General features: G+C 36.0%; 1 pseudogene; it reads left to right on the top strand.

Annotated features, from left to right (window-relative positions):
• Positions 1-1,600: 1,600 nt before the first annotated feature.
• On the top strand, positions 1,601-21,611 carry LOC108177896 (gamma-aminobutyric acid receptor-associated protein-like 1 pseudogene; annotated as a pseudogene).
• The last annotated feature ends 61 nt before the right edge of the window (positions 21,612-21,672 follow it).

Here is a 21,672-nt window from a genome sequence, read left to right as displayed (position 1 = left end):
GAAATTTTGAGGGGTGGAAAAATAGTGGCAATGACATTAAATTCTATCTTTAATATGAAGGCTTGTGAGTGGATATCCATGGACACATGCTACTTTAAGACTAGGAAAACACATTTATATCTATTTATTTATTTATTTATTTATAATTATATATATTATATATTTTATTTATTTACCTTCTCCTGGTCTCCCATACGGGTGCAGGGCCCAAGCACTTGGGCCATAATCCACTGCCTTCCCGGTCCATAGCAGAGAGCTGGACTGGAAGAGGGGCAAGCGGGACAGAATCCAGTGCCCCGACCTGGACTAGAACCCGGTGTGCTGGTGCCGCAGGTGGAGGATTAGCCTAGTGAGTCGTGGCGCGGGCCAAAAACACATTTATAGTAAAAAGATATTTCATCTATGTGAATATTTGAATGCATATGCATGTGTGTATCTATTGCATTCATCATGTGAAGTTATCAAGTGGCTTACATTTGTTTGATTCTGTTCTTTATATCAAGGGTGATAATTCATACTCCTGTTCTTTAGAACTTTCATACTTCTTTTACATTTCCTACTTTGAAGTATTTAACTTTCACATTTAATTTGATTAATAAATGCACTATAGTAATAGCTTTTAAAATATATAATTTTTGTAATTATATGAGTGAGCATCCTTAATTGTTAAACTTTTCATTTAATTAGACAAGAAAATTTTCATTCTGATGGCTTTGATTATTGCTTTTGTTCTTACATTTCTAGTTCCTTTGTTGGGGAAATTATTTAATATAATATTCTTATCACCATAATCATCTTGTATTTTTGACTTTTTGATTCTCAATTTGAAGAACGCTTTCATGGCTTCTCCTTTGCATTATCATGTCACTACTTTTGTAGTTGGAAGTCTATTGACTTACTTTAAAATAATTTAATTCCATTTCCGTTTTCCCTGAATCTTTATTACATCAAACTATATAATCTTTTTTCTCACTGTTTCATTTTGGTATGTGTTTATCATTTTATACCTTAATTATTTATTAATAAACTATTTCAGAGGAAACAGTCATTTTAGAACCCTGTGTTTTCTTCTTCACTCAGGAAACCTTCACATGGAAGTAGGTTAGATTTATTTTGAATAATATGGTTTGGAAAGGTGAGTCTTTTACAACATGAATGAAGCTGGTGAACGTTTTCTAAAATAAAATAACTCAAACGCAGAAGAATAAACACTTCTTGATTTTACATTCACATGTGAAATTTTTACCAAACTCATGGAAGCAGACAATAGAAAGCAGAGGTTGGCAAGAACAGCAATGGATGGGGAAGTATCAGTCAATAATTTAAAATTTCAGTTAAATGCGATGAGTAAGTTCAGATTTATTGTGCAACGTGGTGACTTGTATGTGGTAGTATTGCAGACATTTTATTCATTAAAATCCCTGGCAGAAGATTTAAATCATCTCAGATCAAGAAGAAAATAAAAAGGATGCATGTTACTCAGCTTTTTGTCACTAAAACAGAAGTATCTGAGAGAAGCTACGTAAGAAGGTAGGAGTTTTTGGTTCATTGTTTTGGAAATTCAGTCTGAGATGAGGCAGCCCATCAGTGACGTACGGTGATGGTAGTGAGTAAGGTAATACTACAGAGTAAAGGTTATGGGGTCCCCACTGTGGTGAGACTGGTTAGGCCCCAAAATGAGGTGCCAATATCCCAAATGGGCAACGGTTGGAGTCCTGACCAACACCATTTCAGATACAGCTCCCTACTAATACAACTGTGAAAGCAGTAGAGGATGGCCCAAGTTCTTGGGCCCCTGTACCCACGTGTTGAGATCTGGAGAGAGCTCTTGGCTTCAGACTTTGGCCTGGCCCAGACCTAGCCGTTGCTTCCATTCAGGAAGTGAACCAGTGGAGGGAAGATCTCTCTCTCTGTCCCTCTCTGTTTCTGCAAAAAATAAAAATAAATTTAAAAAAAAGATGAAGGATCATGTGGTGAGCCAGGATACAGAGAAACACCAGGAACATGCTTACCCTCCATCTCCATGTAGCATATCTTTATAAGGATACCATGATTTGACCACTCCAACAACTTAATACAATCTAATCACTTTCCAAAGGTGTTTAGGCATCAAAGATGGATTACATCTCTATCCTTAATTCATCAACCACAAATAAGGACTTCGGGGCAAGGCCCTAACACGTGGACCTTTGAAGAACATCCAAACAAATATCTAAATTATAGCATTATCTGAGGAAATGGATATGTTTATTACTTTGAATTAATCATTTCACAATGTACTGATATATGACAAGTATATAAAATGTTAAATTAACTACTTAAAAAAAAAAAAAATTGGGGCCGGCGCCATGGCTCACTTCGTTAATCCTCCGCCTATGGCGCCGGCATCCCATGTGGGCACCAGCTTCTAGTCCAGGTTGCTCCTCCTCCAGTCCAGCCCTCTGTTGTGGTCCGGGAGGGCAGTGGAGGATGGCCCAAGTGCTTGGGCCCTGCACCCGCATGGGAGACCAGGAGGAAGCACCTGGCTCCTGGCTTCGGATCGGCGCAGCACCGGCTGTAGCGGCCATTTGGGGAGTAAACCATCGGAAGAAAGACCTTTCTCTCTGTCTCTCTCTCTCTCTCTCTCACTGTCTGTAACTCTACCTGTCAAATAAAAAAAAAAAAGAAATTATAAAAAAAGAAAAATTGTTCTCTTTTTTTAATAGAAAATTTTCACGGATTATGTCATCTGAATTTGTTAGTTCTCTATGAGACTGAAATGCCTATTGTTTATATGATTAAATTGAAATAAACAATTTGTAAAAGACAATAGGAATTCTGTTATCTAAATTCTATTTAATGAATATAAATTCCATGGGGAATGCCATGTGCAGATTAATACAGAACTCAAAATCTGAAAATAGAAATTAAGCACTTGTGGGGAAATGTAGACAGAAATACTATACACATTCAGGAGGATATCATTTACAGTTATAAATAAATGCAGAAAGAAACATGAACAAGTGTTAATGATCACTAATTTTATCTGATCGTTAAGCAATCATCAGGAATGCCCTAGAATAATATTTTCCATACATTACCAGCTTCAAAGATTTTCACAGTCATTCAAATGTAAAAACTAGTGATACAGAAAATGACTCCTTATTCCTAGTTTGAACAAAGAATTTATCATTAAACCTGAACAATTCTGAGTAAAATGATTAGAATAAGTAAAATTATACAGGCTTTGAATTATTTAGTATTGACCAATAATAGTTAATAATATGAGTAAGATTACCGTAGCATTCTGATAACATTCTGAAACATTAAAATGAGGGGTTGATGCTGTAGAATATGCCACTTCAAGTCAGTCAGGACTTGAAGTGGACTTCACATGGACTGACAAGTCCATTTCCAATCCAGCTCCTTGCTGTTGTGCCTGGGAAAGCAGCAGAAGATGGCCCAAATGTTTGGACCACTACATCCATGTGGGAAACCCCGACAAAGCTCCTGCTTCCTGGCTTCATCCTGGCACAGTCCTGGCTTTTCTAGTCATCTCTGGAATGAACCAGCATATGGAACATCACTCTCCCTTTCTCTTTCTTTCTGTCTCTCCCTCTCTCTCTGTAAGTCTGCCTTTCAAATGAATAAATATTTTAAAAATCAATATGAGACATGTAAATATATTTTAAAGCAAATATAAAAATAAATTATATGTGTGGTATATTATTGTATGTTCTTATTTTAAATTGTTCAGCTGATTAGATTGCTTTTGTTTGATTCTTTTATGGGTGTTAACATTAAATAGCTCTGGGCTAGCCCATATGGGATGCCAGCACCTCAGGCCAGGGCGCTAGCCCACTGTGCCACAGCACTGGGTCCTCAAAGTAATTTTTAATTGAGAAATATGTTCATATAGATAATGAGGTCCCTGGAAATTCAGGGCAGATTCTGATAATGAAAAGGAAATTTTTCTTCTATTTTGTTTTACAGAAAATGTTTTCTTTTTTTTCCACAATTTTTGGGAAGATGTATAATACAAATTACCTTTAATTAAAAAAAAATATAATACTAACTCATCAAATAATTATCCTGTATTTGAAAATTGTGTTTTGCAAATTTGGTCATTGCTAAATCATAGGTCTTCTCAATTTTGTATCATCCTATCCTACTTCCAAAGATAACTTTACTGAATTGAAAATATGATCTAAATCTAGAGTCGCTTTGATAAACTGAGATTCTAAAGTATTATAATTACAAAATTAAATCATGAAGATTTTTATCATCAAATATTTAATTTGTGTAATTATTCTCCTTCTACTATGGAGATAGATTTTATTTACTTTCTGCTTAGAAGTTTCACTTTTTTTTTTTTTTTTTTTTTGACAGACAGAGTTAGTGAGAGAGAGAGCGAGACAGAGAGAAAGGTCTTCCCTCCGTTGGCTCACCCCCCAAATGGCTGCTTCGGCTGGCGCGCTGTTCTGATTCAAAGCCAGGAGCCAGGTGCTTCCTCCTGGTCTCCATGCGGGCCATCCTCCACTGCTTTCCCGGGCCACAGCAGAGAGCTGGACTGGAAGAGGGGCAACAGGGACAGAATCCGGCGCCCCGACCAGGACTGGAACCCAGGGTGCCGGCGCCATGTGAGCCACGACGCCGGCCAGAAGTTTCATTTTTTTTAAATAAATTTTAAGTCAAAGAATCTACAGAAACTGATGTGCTGAATAATTTTAATATAGATTCCCATTTGGTTATGAATGAAATTCAACCAAAATTTAAAGAAACCATTTACAAAAAAAGATTTACAAATCTTTTTATCTCATGGTAAAGCAGTTTTATTTAAAAGTATTTTTCTGGGGGCTCAATATTTCTAAAACATGATTTATTTCAGAAAGAAGGAAATAATCCTGCACTATTTTCAGCTGTGCTTTTCTTTATAAGGGTAATAATTTTGTACTTACTGTTTAACATTTAAATAGACTTAGATATATTGCAATTCCATGCTTCACTTTCTACAGAATAAATGTTAAAATTTCATTTTTAGTGTTTATATATATATAGGATGAAGTCATCAAACATCTATTGGAATTAACATTTTTTTCTATTTCAAATGTCTTAACACATATATATAAAACTGGATCATTAATTGTCCTTCTAATATTCTGTTTATACCTCCAGCACATTAAGAGATATCATTGTTCAGAGTGAGTGTAAATAAGCATGTCTTGAGAAATCATAGATACACCAAAGCTATTTCTATTGGTTTGTTTTATTTTTTGTAAAGAGGAGACATATATGTATATGTGTGTCTATACATATATACATGTGCAGAAGAGAAAGAACCTAACTAAAGATAATATCAATATTTTTGGTGAAAATATTTGATTGTATAAAAGCTACAGTTCAATTTGGAAACAACTCCTGGGAAGAACGGAAAATGGTAGTGAAGACAGAATTGTACTGATGATTTTAGAGACTATTCATGTATAATTCAACTTAGTAATAAGAGATTTCAAAATATGTACATTTTTTGGCCAGAAGAATGTGAAAGGCAATGAAAATTTTTACATAATTTGAATAAAGAATGAACATGCAATAGTCAGTATGTTTTCCAGTTAGTTTTAAGGAAGTGTTTCATGGGAATTGGGAAGGACACAGAGGTGTAAACATGAACATATAATGATGCCAGGAGTGGGGATTTGGCAACTTAAAAGAGAATGCATGCATGAGCATGCACACATACAAACCTTTCGGGATTGCTGATTTGATCAGAGATATATGTTGAAAGCATTTCACATCTATTTCCCATCTCTTGTTCTACTATGCAATTATTGGGAAAAGCAGTGCCAGTAGTTGAAAGGGTTTTTTTTTCTCAGGATAATTATCCTCTCAGAACTCATTTGGATTTTGGAAGTCATAAATGTCTGGTCTTGATTATTCACTTTGGTTTGCTGTCACTGACAGTTTCTGTTACTTACACAGTAACATGATTTAAATACGTAAAAGAAGATAAAAAAATTAAAAAGAGAAAAATACAATTATCCAGAACACAATTTGTATAGCTTTTGTAAGTATTCTCTTGCTTTGTGCATACATATATTTATACATATATGAATATATCTTGAATTATATACAATGTGTTATAAAGCCCAATTCGTTTATTTAAATTATTCATGATTTTTTTGATTCTTAAATAGATTTGTGAAAGTGATTCTTACCGGTGATGGCGCTGTGGCATAGTGGGCTAAGCTCCTCTTCTGATTCAGCTCTCTGCTTAGCCTGGGAAAGCAGTGGAGGATTGCCTAAGTGCTTGGGCCCTGCACTGATGTTGGAGACCCCGAAAAAGCTCCTGGCTCCTGGCTTCCAGTTGACTCAGCTGTGGCTTTTGCAGCCATTTGGTGAGTAAATCTGGGTAGAAGACCTTTCTGTGTCACTCCCTCTCTCGGTCTGTAACTCTCTCTCTCAAAGAAATAAATAAAATATTTTTAAAAAATGGTTCCTCCCGCCTGAGGTTTCCACATGATTAATGTATTGTTATCATCCAGCAAGTCACTTGTTACTGATGAACACCTTATTGTTGAACATCAAGTTATTTTTAAGTTTAAATCTTAGAATTAAGGGCACAGAAATATATTGCTTTATAGTCTTGCATTGAAATATAATTGTAATTTTTTATTTTATTTATACTTGTGAATTATGTTTTGTTCTTCTTTTCTTATTTTCCATACAAGGTTATTAGGTCTTTTTTTGTGTAATACAAATGACACTGAGTAAACATATTTTTGAAGATGGAAAGACTTCATTGTGCAAATATTTAAATAAGAAAAATGCAATTGAGACATTAAGTTTAAAATATGAAATGAGAGGGAGATTGGTAGCTTTTTGTAAGTTAAGAAGGAGATTATTTCATTATATTAATGAGGAAAGGAAGATAAAGCAGTGGTTAAACAAGATAAAAGTTTGTATTTCTTTTCACCTAGGGAAACTCTCATTATTGAATTCCTATATGCTTTTGTCTTCTTATATTATCATGCTAATATCTATGTTCCATCCAAAGAGATAATAATGGTGCTCATTGCTTTACCCAGGAACAATATAAAAAGGATTAAATTTCAAGTGAGTTACCCATTAAGTTTCTTTTCTAGACTTCCCAATATATATTTTTGCTTTATCAATCTACCTAGGATTTTGTCAAATACACATAGACAAACAAAAGTAGTGAAATGTAATACTTTCATTGAGAGTACTCTTTCCCATAATAAAGTCAACTAGCATGTTCTTTTCATACTTAGAAAGATATGGTCTGAAAAATTCAATGATTTTATTTGAGATTTTAGTAATATATGTTAATTATTTTCTAATTTTCTTACAGATCATTGTGTGGCTCTTTCAAGTTTGGCATTATTTTAGCTTATTATAGTTTTCTGATTATTCCTCACTTTTGCCATCAATATTCTACGGAATATTCAATTGTTGCTTTCATTTTACATTTGCACACTACATTTAAAAATTTTAATTTACTATTTTTAGCAGTATTATAAATTTCCTGAGACAAGAACTACTATTTGAAGAAATGATGGATTAATGTGATGCAAATATGTTGAACACCATTAATCTACAGATTTAAGAAGTTCAATACACATCAAGTATATGACACATGAAGATCACTGTTATATTTAGTTACACATGCATATACATCTGCAGAAACTAAAAGCATATGATACCAGGGAAAAAGATCAAAGGAGATATATGTATCTACTTTATTATAGTTGTGTTATTGTGTTACGTATTTTTATAAAATATTGTCATTGCAAGAAATTGAGAAAAGAGCATGCTAGATTTTTTTGTATATATTTTCATAATTGACAGTAAATCTGCAATTATCTGAAGTTATTTTTTTTACTAGCAACTAGATGGAAATAAAGATAATTCCAAATTTTTCTTGAGAGATAATTGTATGTGACAAGCAATCTGAAATACTTAATGAAAAAGCCCTTCTGTTTAAAATTCTGTACCAAAGTAAATATCTTTCACAAATGGAAAGAAATTTAAGGCTTTTTGAGAAATGCAATAATGGGAACAGCCCATCATTTAAGAGCATCACTATAGAGTGTTAATGTAAAATCAATGACAACAAATGAAAATATGGATCTGCTGGGATCAATGAAAATAATTTAAAATTATTACTATAAAGTTATTCTCTATAGTGAACTTTGTCCTGGAGAAATTGTACACATATCTGTCAATCTCAAAGTGTGAGCTATAATAAGGAATGATTGAATCAGTGGCTATGACTTTTGCCCAGCTTTCTCATAATCCATCCAACCATGCCAAAGTACAGTGTGACATTAACACAGAATGGTAGTTTTCTCCACTGGGTGGTAATGGCAAATGACACTTGCCACCACTTGGCCTTATTGACTACCAGAGGGTGAAACCCATAAAAATCAGCAAAACCTAGGACCTCCAGCACTCAGAAAACAGTGGTCAGACCATTGCTTCATTCCAAATACTCAGTCACTCAAGAAGTGGACGCCCAGTGAACTGAAATACTTCTTGGAAATGACTAGTGAATTCCAGGGAAATCACCTGCATGATTTCCTCACTTTGTTGGTAGACATGAGTCAGAGGATGCATAATCAGCTTGTATGAATGGAGCCACCTATAGACTGGATTTGAATTGGAATTTCATGGAGAATATGACCAACATTTATGTTAGCTTACAGGAGATGCTATGGGTGCCTGAACCCGTAGAACATGATTGTTTCTTTCTTGTAGGTTATCAATATGGACCAGGTACCTGTCACAATTAAGTGGGTTGACAAGTGCACCGTTACGTGAACTCTGCAATGCAGAATTTCTTTCACTAGAAAATGTACTGAATGATGTTACAGCTCTTTTGTGAACCTTATATTGGAAATAAATTTTAAACATTTGAAGTCATGTTGGTGTCTTAACATGTGTTTTTTGTTGTACATTTAACTGTTAAGGTGTTTGTCCCACCCCCCCAAAAAAAAACAACAGTAAAACAGTAACTTGTTATAAAGATAGGTCAAACACGATAAATAAATTACTGTTTTATAACTGATCATCCAGAGAATGTGGAGAAGAGAAAAATATTAAAATGTGAATTTCTTACAAAACTTAAGTTTTATGGGTTACTTATAGTTTGGGTGTCAGCCAAGGCCCTTGCATGGAATTCCTGGTTGACAACGTCTGATGATAAAGGTTAGTGGAGTGACAGTAAAGACTTGATAAAATTATTATATCTAGGACTGGACCCACTGAGAGATGTTTAGGTCACTGGAGATGTATTTCTCAACAGAGGGTTACTTATGAATTCTAAGCTGACCCAGGAGCTCTCTCTGCCTCCTGACTTGACATGCCATGTTTCCTCTATACATGTTCCACCATCGGCCACTCTCATCAGATACCAAGATATAGAGCCACTTGAACTTGCACTGTAAGCCTCCAAAACTGGAATGAAAAGAAACATTTTTGTTTACAAGTTAGTTTCTCACAGATACTTTTTTAAATAATGAAAGCTGATTAAATCGAAGAGCAATGGTTTTCATAAATCATGTAAAAATGTTTGAGTATTCCTTATAAATAAAAGGTATAATAATTCTGTGGCTGAATAAAACTGTTTCTTTCAGAAAAAGAAAAGTGTATAAAATTATGCATATTTTAAATATTATTTTTTGAGAATATTCTAAGCTTACTTAGAGAAACTTTGTGTATCACTTTAATAAGTTGTCATATATATATAATACACACATACATGCTTATTTTAGGTAAATAAATAGGAATTATAGCATAGGAAAATAAATTTAAGTGTTAGAAATAAATTGATGTTTAAAATAATGAGATTTTGAATTACATTTTTGAGGAATTGGGAAAGAAACACACGAATGCCTACTAACATTCATTATACTTAGTAATATCAAGAATTATTTGTTGTTATGGAAAACAAAAAGAAGGCAGAGAGATAGAAGACTTTGTACATATAATTGTCTTTGTCAGAACAAGAGGAATAATATAATTTTTGAAGGCAGGTTGGGTTAGCATTCTAAAAATGAATTATAGGATTCCTACTTTCACTACAGCTCTCCAAATCAGGGATGTAAATACTATTAATATTGTTATTTATAGCACTGCTAATAATAACTATAATGTAATTATTTTATGTATGTATGATATAACTATACTTACAATGTATATCGAATACTTGAGATTAATGGACTTTCAAATTGTGAAAAATAATATCAGGGTTGTTGAAGAAAATATAACATGAAAAATATCAAGGACAGCCCATACACAATAATATGAATAAACATTAAAGTGGCTTTAACAGGAATTTAATCTTTTAAGAATTTTCTTATGTCTCATTTTATATTTATTTGGGAAAACGCTAATGCAGTGCATTCCTCTATAATAGAAATATCCCTTTCCTCCAGAATTTCAAATAACATCCAAATAACTTTATTATATTTTTAAGATGTATTTATTTATTTGAAAGAGTTAAACAGTGAAAGAAGGAGTGGCAGAGAGAGGGAAGTCCTCCATCCTCTGGTTCACTCCCCAACTGGCCACAATGGCTGGAACTATGGTGATCTGAAACAGGGAGCCGGGAGCTTCTTCTGGGTCTCCCAAGTGGATCCAGGGGCCCAAGGACTCGAGCCATCTTCTACTGCTTTCCCAGGCCACAGCAGAGAGCTGGATCAGAAGTGGAGCAGCCAGGACTTGAACTGGCATCTGTATGGGATGCTGGCACTGTAGGAGGCTGCTTTACCTGCTATGCCACAGCATTGGCCCCCTTTATTATTTTTAAAGATTTATTTGTTTCAGTTTTAAGAAGTGTACAGTCATACTAGAATACAGAAAACTTAATAAACGTAGGAAACACATTTTTATACTCTTGAGCCCCATTATATTAAAAATGGAGTTATTAAAATGGAAAGAAAAGAATTGATAACAGTCTTCTAAAACTGTCTATTCCTTTTTCTGTTTGTGTTCCTACTATTTTTAAAATAATATCTGAGACAAAACTTCTACATACCTGTGTTTTAGTCCAAACTATCTCAAAATATTTTCTGTGCTTGATACATTAAATTAATACACGTACTTAAAAGCCATGTAAAATTACATTCAATTGTGTTCTTAAATATTCCACTTCTGAGGTTTGTTAATTTCTTACTTTTGCTCAAATAATTATGCAATGCATATTGCATGCAAATTATTTTATTCTTGAGTATTAAATTGTATTTGTAAGACATTTTTCAATAGGAAACTGATGCATCTCAAATTTATTAAGTTTATTAAATATAAATATTTTATCAACTTACTTTATGAATATTGTTAAATGATAAAACTCTACATGTTAATTGATTAACACTGCAATTGATGAATTTCATTATGAGAAAATGCTAATTATTATAACTGCAAGATAAAATATTTATAATTTGTATTCCAATTTCAGTATTTTATTTTAAGTGATATTTTATTAGTAAGGAAATAGCATACAAATTTAATAAAACTCTAACTAGTGTCAAGTAGACTAATATGGAGTTTTACAATTGAATTCTTATGTCTTGTTTTTATAATTACTGGAATTAAGGAAGTTTTACTGAAAAATCATAACATTTTACAACATTATCCTTTATAGCTATTTGTTATTTCTTGGTTAAATGTATAATAATTTGTAATAATTTATTTATGTCAATATATCAATTTATTATTAAGTAATGTATAAATGTAGTTATATGTGTATGCATGAAAAGGTATATAGAAAGTAGGTTTATATAAATTAAAGTATGACATAAAAATTTGGGCAAAATTCCTGACATATCTTTAGGAGAACATGGTATTTTTTTTAAAGATTTTATTTATTTATTTGAGAGGTAGTTACAGACAGTGAGAGGGAGAGATGGAGAGAAAGGTCTTCCTTCCATTGGTTCACTCCCCAGATGGCCGCAACGGCCGGAGCTACGTTGATCTAAAACCAGGAGCCAGGAGCTTCTTCCAGGTCTCCCACGTTGGTGCAGGGGCCCAAGGACTTGGGCCATCTTCCACTGCTTTCCCAGTCTGTGGCAGAGAGCTGAATCAGAAGTGGGGTAGCTGGGACTCCAACTGGCACCCAGGGGGGATGCTGGCACTGCAAGCAGAGGCTTTACCCACTATGCCACAGCACTGGCCCCAGTGTTAGTCTTGGTCCAAGCTCCAGCTTTTTCAACTTCTAATCCAGCTTCCTGCTAAAGTGCACCCTGGAATGCAGTAGATAGATGATGGCTCAAATACTTGGGTCACTGCCACGCAAATGAGGGACTCAAACTGAGTTCTGGGCTCCTGCTTTGGCCTAGCCTGGCCTTGGTTGTTATAGACATTTTGAGAGTGAACCAGAACATTGAAGTGGCACTCTGTCTCTCTCTCTGATTTTCTATGTCTCCCTCTATTTCTATTTCTTTTTCTTACAAATAAAATATATACATATATAATTTATAAAAAAGAACAAGTTTAACAGTAAGCAAAGAGAATGACACAACAGTAAAGGAAACAAAATGGAGACACAGGCAAAGAAGCTCCCATTAAGAATGAGCTATGAAATTAGCTATAAGATGGTTACGAAACTCAATTAAAGAAGACAAATGTTCTCTGACTGAAATAAATGCAATAAAGCAACCATAAATTGTTTTAAAGTTAGTGTTTTAGGAACCTAAATATATTCAAGCAATAATATTACATGAAAATTATATGTGAATAGGAAGAATAAAAATCTCGAAAATAAAAAAAAAAGATTCCATTACAACTAGCTACTGACAAATGTACTAAAATAGTAAAGAGTGCTGAGTACCTTACACAGAAGTAAAGAATTTAAAAATTTGAAATTCATACTAAGAGTTTCCCATGGTGGGAAATCTGAGAAACATTAAGGAACATTTAGTAGTATTTTCAATAGAGTATAACAGAAAAACTTGCAGAGGCACACACTTGATGATAAAATATTAAAATCACCAATAAAATTCTACAAAAATAGACCACTCAAATTTTAAAATATCAACACATCAGCGCTGGAATGCGAGGTGAGCCGAACCTCAATAGCCCGAGACACCGGCAGGCAAGTGGAAAGAGGAGACTAGAGGGAACGACCCTGGGGGGAAAAGTTCACCAGGCTAACTAGAAGAGAGAGAGAGAGAAAAAAAAAAAGTGACTGGTACGGACACAGGTTTCTCTCTCTCCGCTCACCTCTCAAAGGCGAACAAGACAAAGAGCAGGCGCCATCTTGGACATACGTCAAAAGCAGGGCGACCTCAGGTCTGCACCAGCCCCGAGTCTAGCAGAAAAACCTGACTCTGGGTGGGGCGAATTAACAGGAGATTAGGACCTAGTGAATTTGTGGTGCTACTGAACTGAGACTGTGAAAAAAGAGATGGTGGGGAAGAGAACTCACGGAATTCACGAAAGTACTCTCCAGAGACGCTACAATTCCGTAACTTTGGCAACCCAGTGGGAGACTAAAGGAGAATTTGAGCCCACTCTGAGGGCAGAACAGATTCCCTGTGTGGTCCTTGGGAAAGAGCTTCCAATCTCTGGCTCCTGTGGGTATATCATTTGCCTGCTAACTACCTGCAACTTCGTTCAGCTGTGCGGAATTACTTCCCTTTTGAATAGAAAGAAAGAAAGAAAGAAAGAAAGAAAGAAAGAAAGAAAGAGAGATCGATCTACCATGCCTAACCTGGGAGTGTCACCTTTGGCATACCAAACAGAGCTCTCAGGCCACACCTATCTCAAGCCTCTAAGGCTCCATCAAAAACAGACAATCCACTTAATCTATAGTCATAGTATAACAAGAAAAAGCACCACAGTGAAGAAACCAAATATCTCCAATATGCCAAATAACAAAAGCAAAAACTGATACAATAAAAACAAGGAAGTCACTATGACACCCCCAAATGAAAAAGACACCCCAATTCAAGATTATGAAGATGATGACATAAAAGAAATGCAAGAAGCAGATCTCAAAAAATTCATAAGAACATTAAGAAGTTCTCAAAAACAAATTCTTGAACTACAGAAATCCTTAATGGACAAGATAGAAAATCTCCCGCGCGAAAATGAAATATTAAGGAGGAATCAAAATGAAATGAAAGAACTAGTAGAACAGGAAACTGTGATAGTGACGAGAAATCATAATGAAGTGAAGAATTCAATAGATCAAATGAAAAACACATTAGAGAGCCTTAAAAACAGAATGGGTGAAACAGAAGAGAGAATATTGGACTTAGAAGACAGAGAACAGGAAAGGATACAGTCAGAACAAAGAAAAGAAGAGGAAATTAGAAATCTAAAACATGTTGTCGGGAATCTTCAGGATGCTATTAAAAAACCCAACATTCGGGTTCTAGGAGTTCCTGAAGGCATGGAGAGGGAGAAAGGATTAGAAGGCCTTTTTAGTGAGATATTAGCAGAGAACTTTCCGGGTCTGGAGAAGGACAGAGACATCCTAGTACAGGAAGCTCATAGAACCCCTAATAAACACAACCAAAAGAGATCCTCACCACGACACGTTGTAATTAAACTCTCCACAGTGAAACATAAAGAAAAGATCCTAAAATGTGCAAGAGAGAAACGTCAGATTACTCTCAGAGGATCTCCAATCAGACTCACAGCTGACTTCTCATCAGAAACCCTACAAGCTAGGAGGGAATGGCGAGATATAGCCCAGGTACTAAGAGAGAACAACTGCCAGCCCAGAATATTATATCCTGCAAAGCTCTCATTTGTGAATGAAGGTGAAATAAAGACTTTAAATAGCAAACAGAAATTGAAAGAATTTGTCGGCACTGGTCCAGCCCTGCAAAAGATGCTTAAAGATGTGTTACACACAGAAACACAGAAACACAGTCATCAATATGAAAGAAGGTAAAGGAAGGAAACCTCACAGCAAAAGATCACAGGGAATTCAAAGCATATATTAGAACTTATCTTTGGCAAATGGCAGGGCAAAGTTACCACTTATCATTAGTCACATTGAACATTAATGGCCTGAACTGTCCAGTTAAAAGACACGGAATGGCTGATTTGCTTAAGGAAGAAAACCCATCTATTTGCTGCTTACAAGAAACACATCTGTCCAACAAAGATCCATACAGACTGAAAGTGAAAGGCTGGAAAAAGATATACCATGCCAACAGAAATGAAAAAAGAGTGGGCGTAGCCATCTTAATATCGGACAACATAAACTTTACCACAAAAACTGTTAAGAGAGACAAAGAGGGACACTATATAATGATTAAGGGATCAATTCAACAGGAAGATATAACAATTATCAATGTATATGCACCTAATTACAGGCCTCAGTTTATTTAAAAGATTTGTTAAGGAACTTAAAGGAAGACTTAGACCCCAATACAATAGTACTGGGGGACTTCAATACCCCACTCTCAGAAATAGACAGATCAATAGGACAGAAGATCAACAAGGATACAGTAGATTTAATCGACACTATAGCCCAAATGGATTGAACAGATATCTACAGAACTTTCAATCCTACAGCTAAAGATTTTACATTCTTCTCAGCAGTACATGGAACCCTCTCTAGGATTGACCATATACTAGGCCATAAAGCAAGTCTCAGCAAATGCAAAAGAATTAGAATCATACGATGCAGCTTCTGAGACCATAAAGGAATGAAGTTGGAAATTAGCAACTCAGGAATCCCTAGAGCATACGCAAACACATAGAGATTGAACAATATGCTGATGAATGAACAATGGGTCATAGAAGAAATTAAAAGAGAAATCAAAAATTTTCTGGAAGTAAATGAGGATAATAACACAACATATCAAAACTTATGGGACAAAGCAAAAGCTGTGTTAAGAGGAAAGTTTATATCAATAGGTGCCTACATCAAGAAATTGGAAAGACACCAAATAGATGAGCTTTCAATTCACCTCAAGGATCTAGAAAATCTACAGCAAACCAGACCCAAATCTAGTAGGAGAAGAGAAATAATTAAAATCAGAGAAGAAATCAACAGGATTGAATCAAGAAAAACATTACAAAAAATCAGCCAAACGAGGAGCTGTTTTTTTGAAAAAATCAACAAAATTGACACCTCATTGGCCCAACTAACTAAAAAAAGAAAAGACCCAAATCAATAAAATCAGAGATGAAAAAGGAAACGTAACAACAGACACCACAGAAATAAAAAGAATCATCAGAAATTACTACAAGGACTTGTATGCCAGCAAACAGGGAAACCTATCAGAAATGGATAGATTCCTGGACACATGCAATCTACCTAAATTGAACCATGAATACATAGAAAACCTAAATAGACCCATAACTGAAACAGAAATTGAAACAGTAATAAAGGCCCTCCCAACAAAGAAAAGACCAGGACCAGATGGATTCACTGCTGAATTCTACCAGACATTTGAAGAAGAACTGACTCCAATTCTTCTCAAACTATTCAGAGCAATCAAAAAAGAGGGAGTCCTCCCAAATTCTTTCTATGAAGCCAGCATCACCTTAATTCCTAAGCCAGAAAAAGATGCAGCATTGAAAGAGAATTACAGACCAATATCCCTGATGAACATAGATGCAAAAATCCTCAATAAAATTCTTGCCAATAGAATGCAACAACACATCAGAAAGATCATCCACCCAGACCAAGTGGGATTTATCCCTGGTATGCAGGGATGGTTTAATGTGCGCAAAACAATCAATGTGACACACTACATTAACAGACTGCAGAAGAAAAACCATATGATTATCTCAATAGACGCCGAGAAAGCATTTGATAAAATACAACACCCTTTCATGATGAAAACTCTAAGCAAACTGGGTATGGAAGGAACATTCCTCAATACAATCAAAGCAATCAATGAAAAACCCACAGCCAACAATCCTATTGAATGGGGAAAAGCTGGAAGCATTTCCACTGTGATCTGGCACCAGACAGGGATGACCACTCTCACCACTGCTATTCAATATAGTTCTGGAAGTTCTAGCCAGAGCTATTAGGCAAGAAAAAGAAATTCAAGGGATACAAATGGGGAAGGAAGAATTCAAACTATCCCTCTTTGCAGATGATATGATTCTTTATTTAGGGGACCCACAGAACTCTACTAAGACTATTGGAACTCAGAAGAGTTTGGCAAAGTAGCATGGTATAAAATAAATGCACAAAAATCAACAGCCTTTGTATAAACAGGCAATGCCATGGCTGAGGAAGAACTTCTAAGATCAATCCCATTCACAATAGCTACAAAAACAATCAAATACCTTGGAATAAACTTAACCAAGGACGTTAAAGATCTCTACAATGAGAATTACAAAACCTTAAAGAAAGAAATAGAAGAGGATACCAAGAAATAGAAAAATCTTCCATGCTCATGGATTGGAAGAATCAATATCATCAAAATGTCCATTCTCCCAAAAGCAATTTATAAATTCAATGCAATACCAATCAAGATACCGAAGACCTTCTTCTCAGATCTGGAAAAATTGGTGCTGAAATTTATATGGAGGCACAAGAGACCTCGAATAGCTAAAGCAATCTTGTACAACAAAAACAAAGCTGGAGGCATCACAATACCAGATTTCAGGACATACTACAGGGCAGTTGTAATCAAAACAGCATGGTACTGGTACAGAAACTGATGGATAGACCAATGGAACAGAATTGAAACACCAGAAATCAATCCAAACATCTACAGCCAACTCATATTTGATCCAGTATCCAAAACCAATCCCTGGAGTAAGGACAGTCTATTCAATAAATGGTGCTGGGAAAATTGGATTTCCACGTGCAGAATCATGAAGCAAGACCCCTACCTTTCACCTTACACAAAAATCCACTCAACATGGATTAAAGACCTAAATCTACGACCTGACACCATCAAGTTACTAGAGAACATTGGAGAAACCCTTCAAGATATTGGCACAGGCAAAGAGTTTCTGGAAAAGACCCGGGAGGCACAGGCAGTCAAAGCCAAAATCAACTATTGGGATTGCATCAAATTGAGAAGTTTCTGTACTGCAAAAGAAACAGTCAGGAGAGTGAAGAGACAACCGACAGAATGGGAAAAAGTATTTGCAAACTATGCAACTGATAAAGGGTTGATCACCAGAATCTACAAAGAAATCAAGAAACTCCACAACATCAAAACAAACAACCCACTTAAGAGATGGGCCAAGGACCTCAATAGACATTTTTCAAAAGAGGAAATCCAAATGGCCAACAGACACATGAAAAAATGTTCAAGATCACTAGCAATCAGGGAAATGCAAATCAAAACCACAATGAGGTTTCACCTCACCCCAGTTAAAATGGCTCACATTCCTAAATCTACCAACAAAAGATGCTGGAAAGGATGTGGGGAAAAAGGGACACTAACCCAATGTTGGTTGGAATTTAAATTGGTTAAACCACTATGGAAGTCAGTCTGGAGATTCCTCAGAATCCTGAATATAACCCTACCATTCAACCCAGCCATCCCACTCCTTGGAATTTACCCAAAGGAAATGAAATTGGCAAACAAACATGCTGTCTGCACATTAATGTTTATTGCAGCTCAATTCACAATAGCTAAGACCTGGAACCAACCCAAATGCCCATCAACAGTAGACTGGATAAAGAAATTATGGGACATGTACTCTATAGAATATTATACAGCAGTCAAAAACAACGAAATCCAGTCATTTGCAACAAGATAGAGGAATTTGGAAAACAGCATGCTGAGTGAATTTAGACAGTCCCAAAGGGACAAATATCATATGTTCTGCCTGATTGGCAACAACTAACTGAGCCACAAAGGGGAAACTTGTTGAAGTGAAATGGACACTATGAGAAACAGTGACATGATCAGCTCTTGTCCTGACGGTTGATGTACAATGTAATACTTTATCTATTTTAGTATTTTTTTTTGTTCTAGTACCATTGGTTGAACTCTGTAATTAACACACAATTATACTTAGGTGTTTAAATTTTAACTGAAAAGTAATCCCTGTTAGGAGTTTGGAAAACATTATGCTGAGTGAAATAAGCCAATCCCAAAGGGACAAATACCATATGTTCTCCCTGATCGGTGACAACTAACTGAGCACCAAAAAGGAAACCTGTTAAAGTGAAATAAACACTATGAGAAACGGTGACTTGATGAGCCCTCACCCTGACTGTTGATGAGCAACTTAATATGTTAACCCTCTTAGTATTTTTCTTTTGTTTGTTCTACTTAATACTTTTGGTTGAATACTGTAATCAATACACAATTCTTCTTAAGTGCTGAAACTTAACTGAAAAGTGATCACTGGTAAATATAAGAGTGGGAATAAGAGAGGGAAGAGATGTGCAATTTGGGACATGTTAAAGCTGACTTACCTCAAACGGCAGAGTTAGAAACATACAGGGAATTCCAATTCAATCCCATCAAAGTGGCATGTACCAATGCCATCTCACTAGTCCCAGTGATCAATTTCTGTTCACAATTGATCATAATGATAAGACTAAGAACCAAAGGGATCATATAAACAAGACTAGTATCTGCAAATACTAGCTGATAGAATAAAGAAGGGAGAGAATGATCCAACATGGGAAGTGAGATACACAGCAGACCCATAGAATGGCAGATGTCCTAAACAGCACTCTGGCCTCAGAATCAGCCCTTAAGGCATGCGGATCCAGCTGAAAAGCCCATGAGAGTATTTCAGGCATGCAAAGACAAGACACTCTGGGGAAAAAAAGAAAAAAAAAAAAAAACTAAATGAAAGATCTCTGTGAGTGAGATCCCAGTGGAAAGAATGGGTCATCAAAGAAGGAGGTACCTTTCTCTGAAGGGAGGAAAGTACTTCCACTTTGACCATGGCCTTATTTAAATATGATCAGAGTCGGTGAACTCAGGGGACTTCCATAGCCTTGGCAGCTCATGACAAGAGCCTAAGGTGATTACTGATGCCATAAACAAGAGTGTCAATTTGTTAAGTCAACAACAGGAGTCACTGTGCACTTACTCCTCATGTAGGATCTCTGTACTTAGTGTGCTGTGCATTGTGATTTAATGGTATAACTAGTACTCAAACAGCATTTTTCACTTTATGTTTCTGTGTGGGAGCAAACTGTTGAAATCTTTACTTAATGTATGCTAAACTGATCTTCTGTATATAAAGAGATTTGAAAATGAATCTTGATGTGAATGGAAGGGGAGAGGGAGTGGGAAAGGGGAGGGTTGTGGGTGGGAGGGACGCTGTACTTTGGAAATTTATATTCATTAAATAAAAATTAAAAAATTAAATATTTTTGAAATATTAAATACGGTGAACTACTCTTTTTTTTGCTTGCAAATAAATAAAATAAATTTTAAAATATTGTACCTTTGGGGAGCTGTTTGGCCTCGTGTTTAAGACAGCTTTATCCTATGTTGTAGTGTCTGGGTTCAATTCCCAGCTCCAGTTCCCAACTCCAGTTTCTCATCGAAGCTTCTGCTTCTCCATATGCTCAACAGCACTTCATATTGTTGTGTTTTTTGCTTTCAAATAATGTTTTAAAAAGTATGAATGTCAGGGGCCAGCGCTGTGGCACAGTGGGTTAAAGCCCTGGCCTGAAGTGCCGCATTCCATATGGGTGCCGGTTCTAGTCCTGGCTGCTCCTCTTCTGATCCAGCTCTCTGCTGTGGCCTGGGAAATCAGTAGAAGATGGCCCAAGTGCTTGGGCCCTTGCACCCATGTGGGAGAACCAGAAGAAACTCCTGGCTCCTGGCTTTAGATCAGCACAGCTCCGGCTATTGTGGCCATCTAGGGAGTGAGCCGATGGAAGGAAGACCTCTCTCTCTGTCTCTACCTCTCTTTGTAAATCTGTCTTTCAAATAAATAAAATAAATCTTTAAAAAAAAGTATGAATGTCATAATTTTAATTTGTATCCCTCTGGTTATCAATGAGTCTGAGAAACTTCATATTTCCATATTATGCTAATGAATCTATGAATTTGCTATTTATGCCTTCATCAATTTCTCCATTTATTCCAGTACTTTAATTTTTAGTTTATGAAATTTGTTTACATATTGTGAATATTACTTTTAATTATTTCTTTCTGTGACTTTTCATCCCTTTCTTAATGCTACCTTCTCATACCAAAAATAAAATCAGGCCTGGGTTTCTAAACCTGACCACCTTCCCCCTCCAAGCTGTGGCTCAAGGGCTCCCTCCTAAGCACAGGTGCTTCCAAGGCAATCTTGTTACCAGAGAAATCATCAGCAAGAGAGGCAGGCCCTGTCCAGGGAGCTCAGATACTCTGTGGTCCATCGCAGAGTTCATGAATAAAGGAGGCTCAGCCCTATGAGTACTGGAAAAAGGAAGGAGAAAGGATTCAGAAGAAATATGCAGACAGGGTCTCCATAATGGTAGAGAGGGCACCAGATCTGGACAAGAAGAGTCACCTAGGGCCCTTTGACCTCACTGTTCGCCACTTTTTCTTCTTAACGCAGAAGAGGATTCTCCTGAGACCCTGAGAATACCTCATTCTTCAGTGTCAACACCCTCCTGCTAGTGCCAGCATGGGCCATCTGTATGTGGACAGCAGTGAGGAAGGCTATTTGCTGTATGTGGCCTATGTAATGAGAATGTCTATGGGAAATGAGTGTTGGGAGCCCAGCAGAAGGGATCGCCTGGACTTGAGGATAGGGGAGGGGGTTTTGTGA

Source organism: Oryctolagus cuniculus, chromosome 4 (assembly GCF_964237555.1).
Source record: "Oryctolagus cuniculus chromosome 4, mOryCun1.1, whole genome shotgun sequence".
Lineage (NCBI taxonomy): Eukaryota > Metazoa > Chordata > Mammalia > Lagomorpha > Leporidae > Oryctolagus > Oryctolagus cuniculus.
The sequence above is the reverse complement of the archived record's forward strand: the minus strand, read 5'-3'. Positions and strand labels throughout refer to the sequence as shown.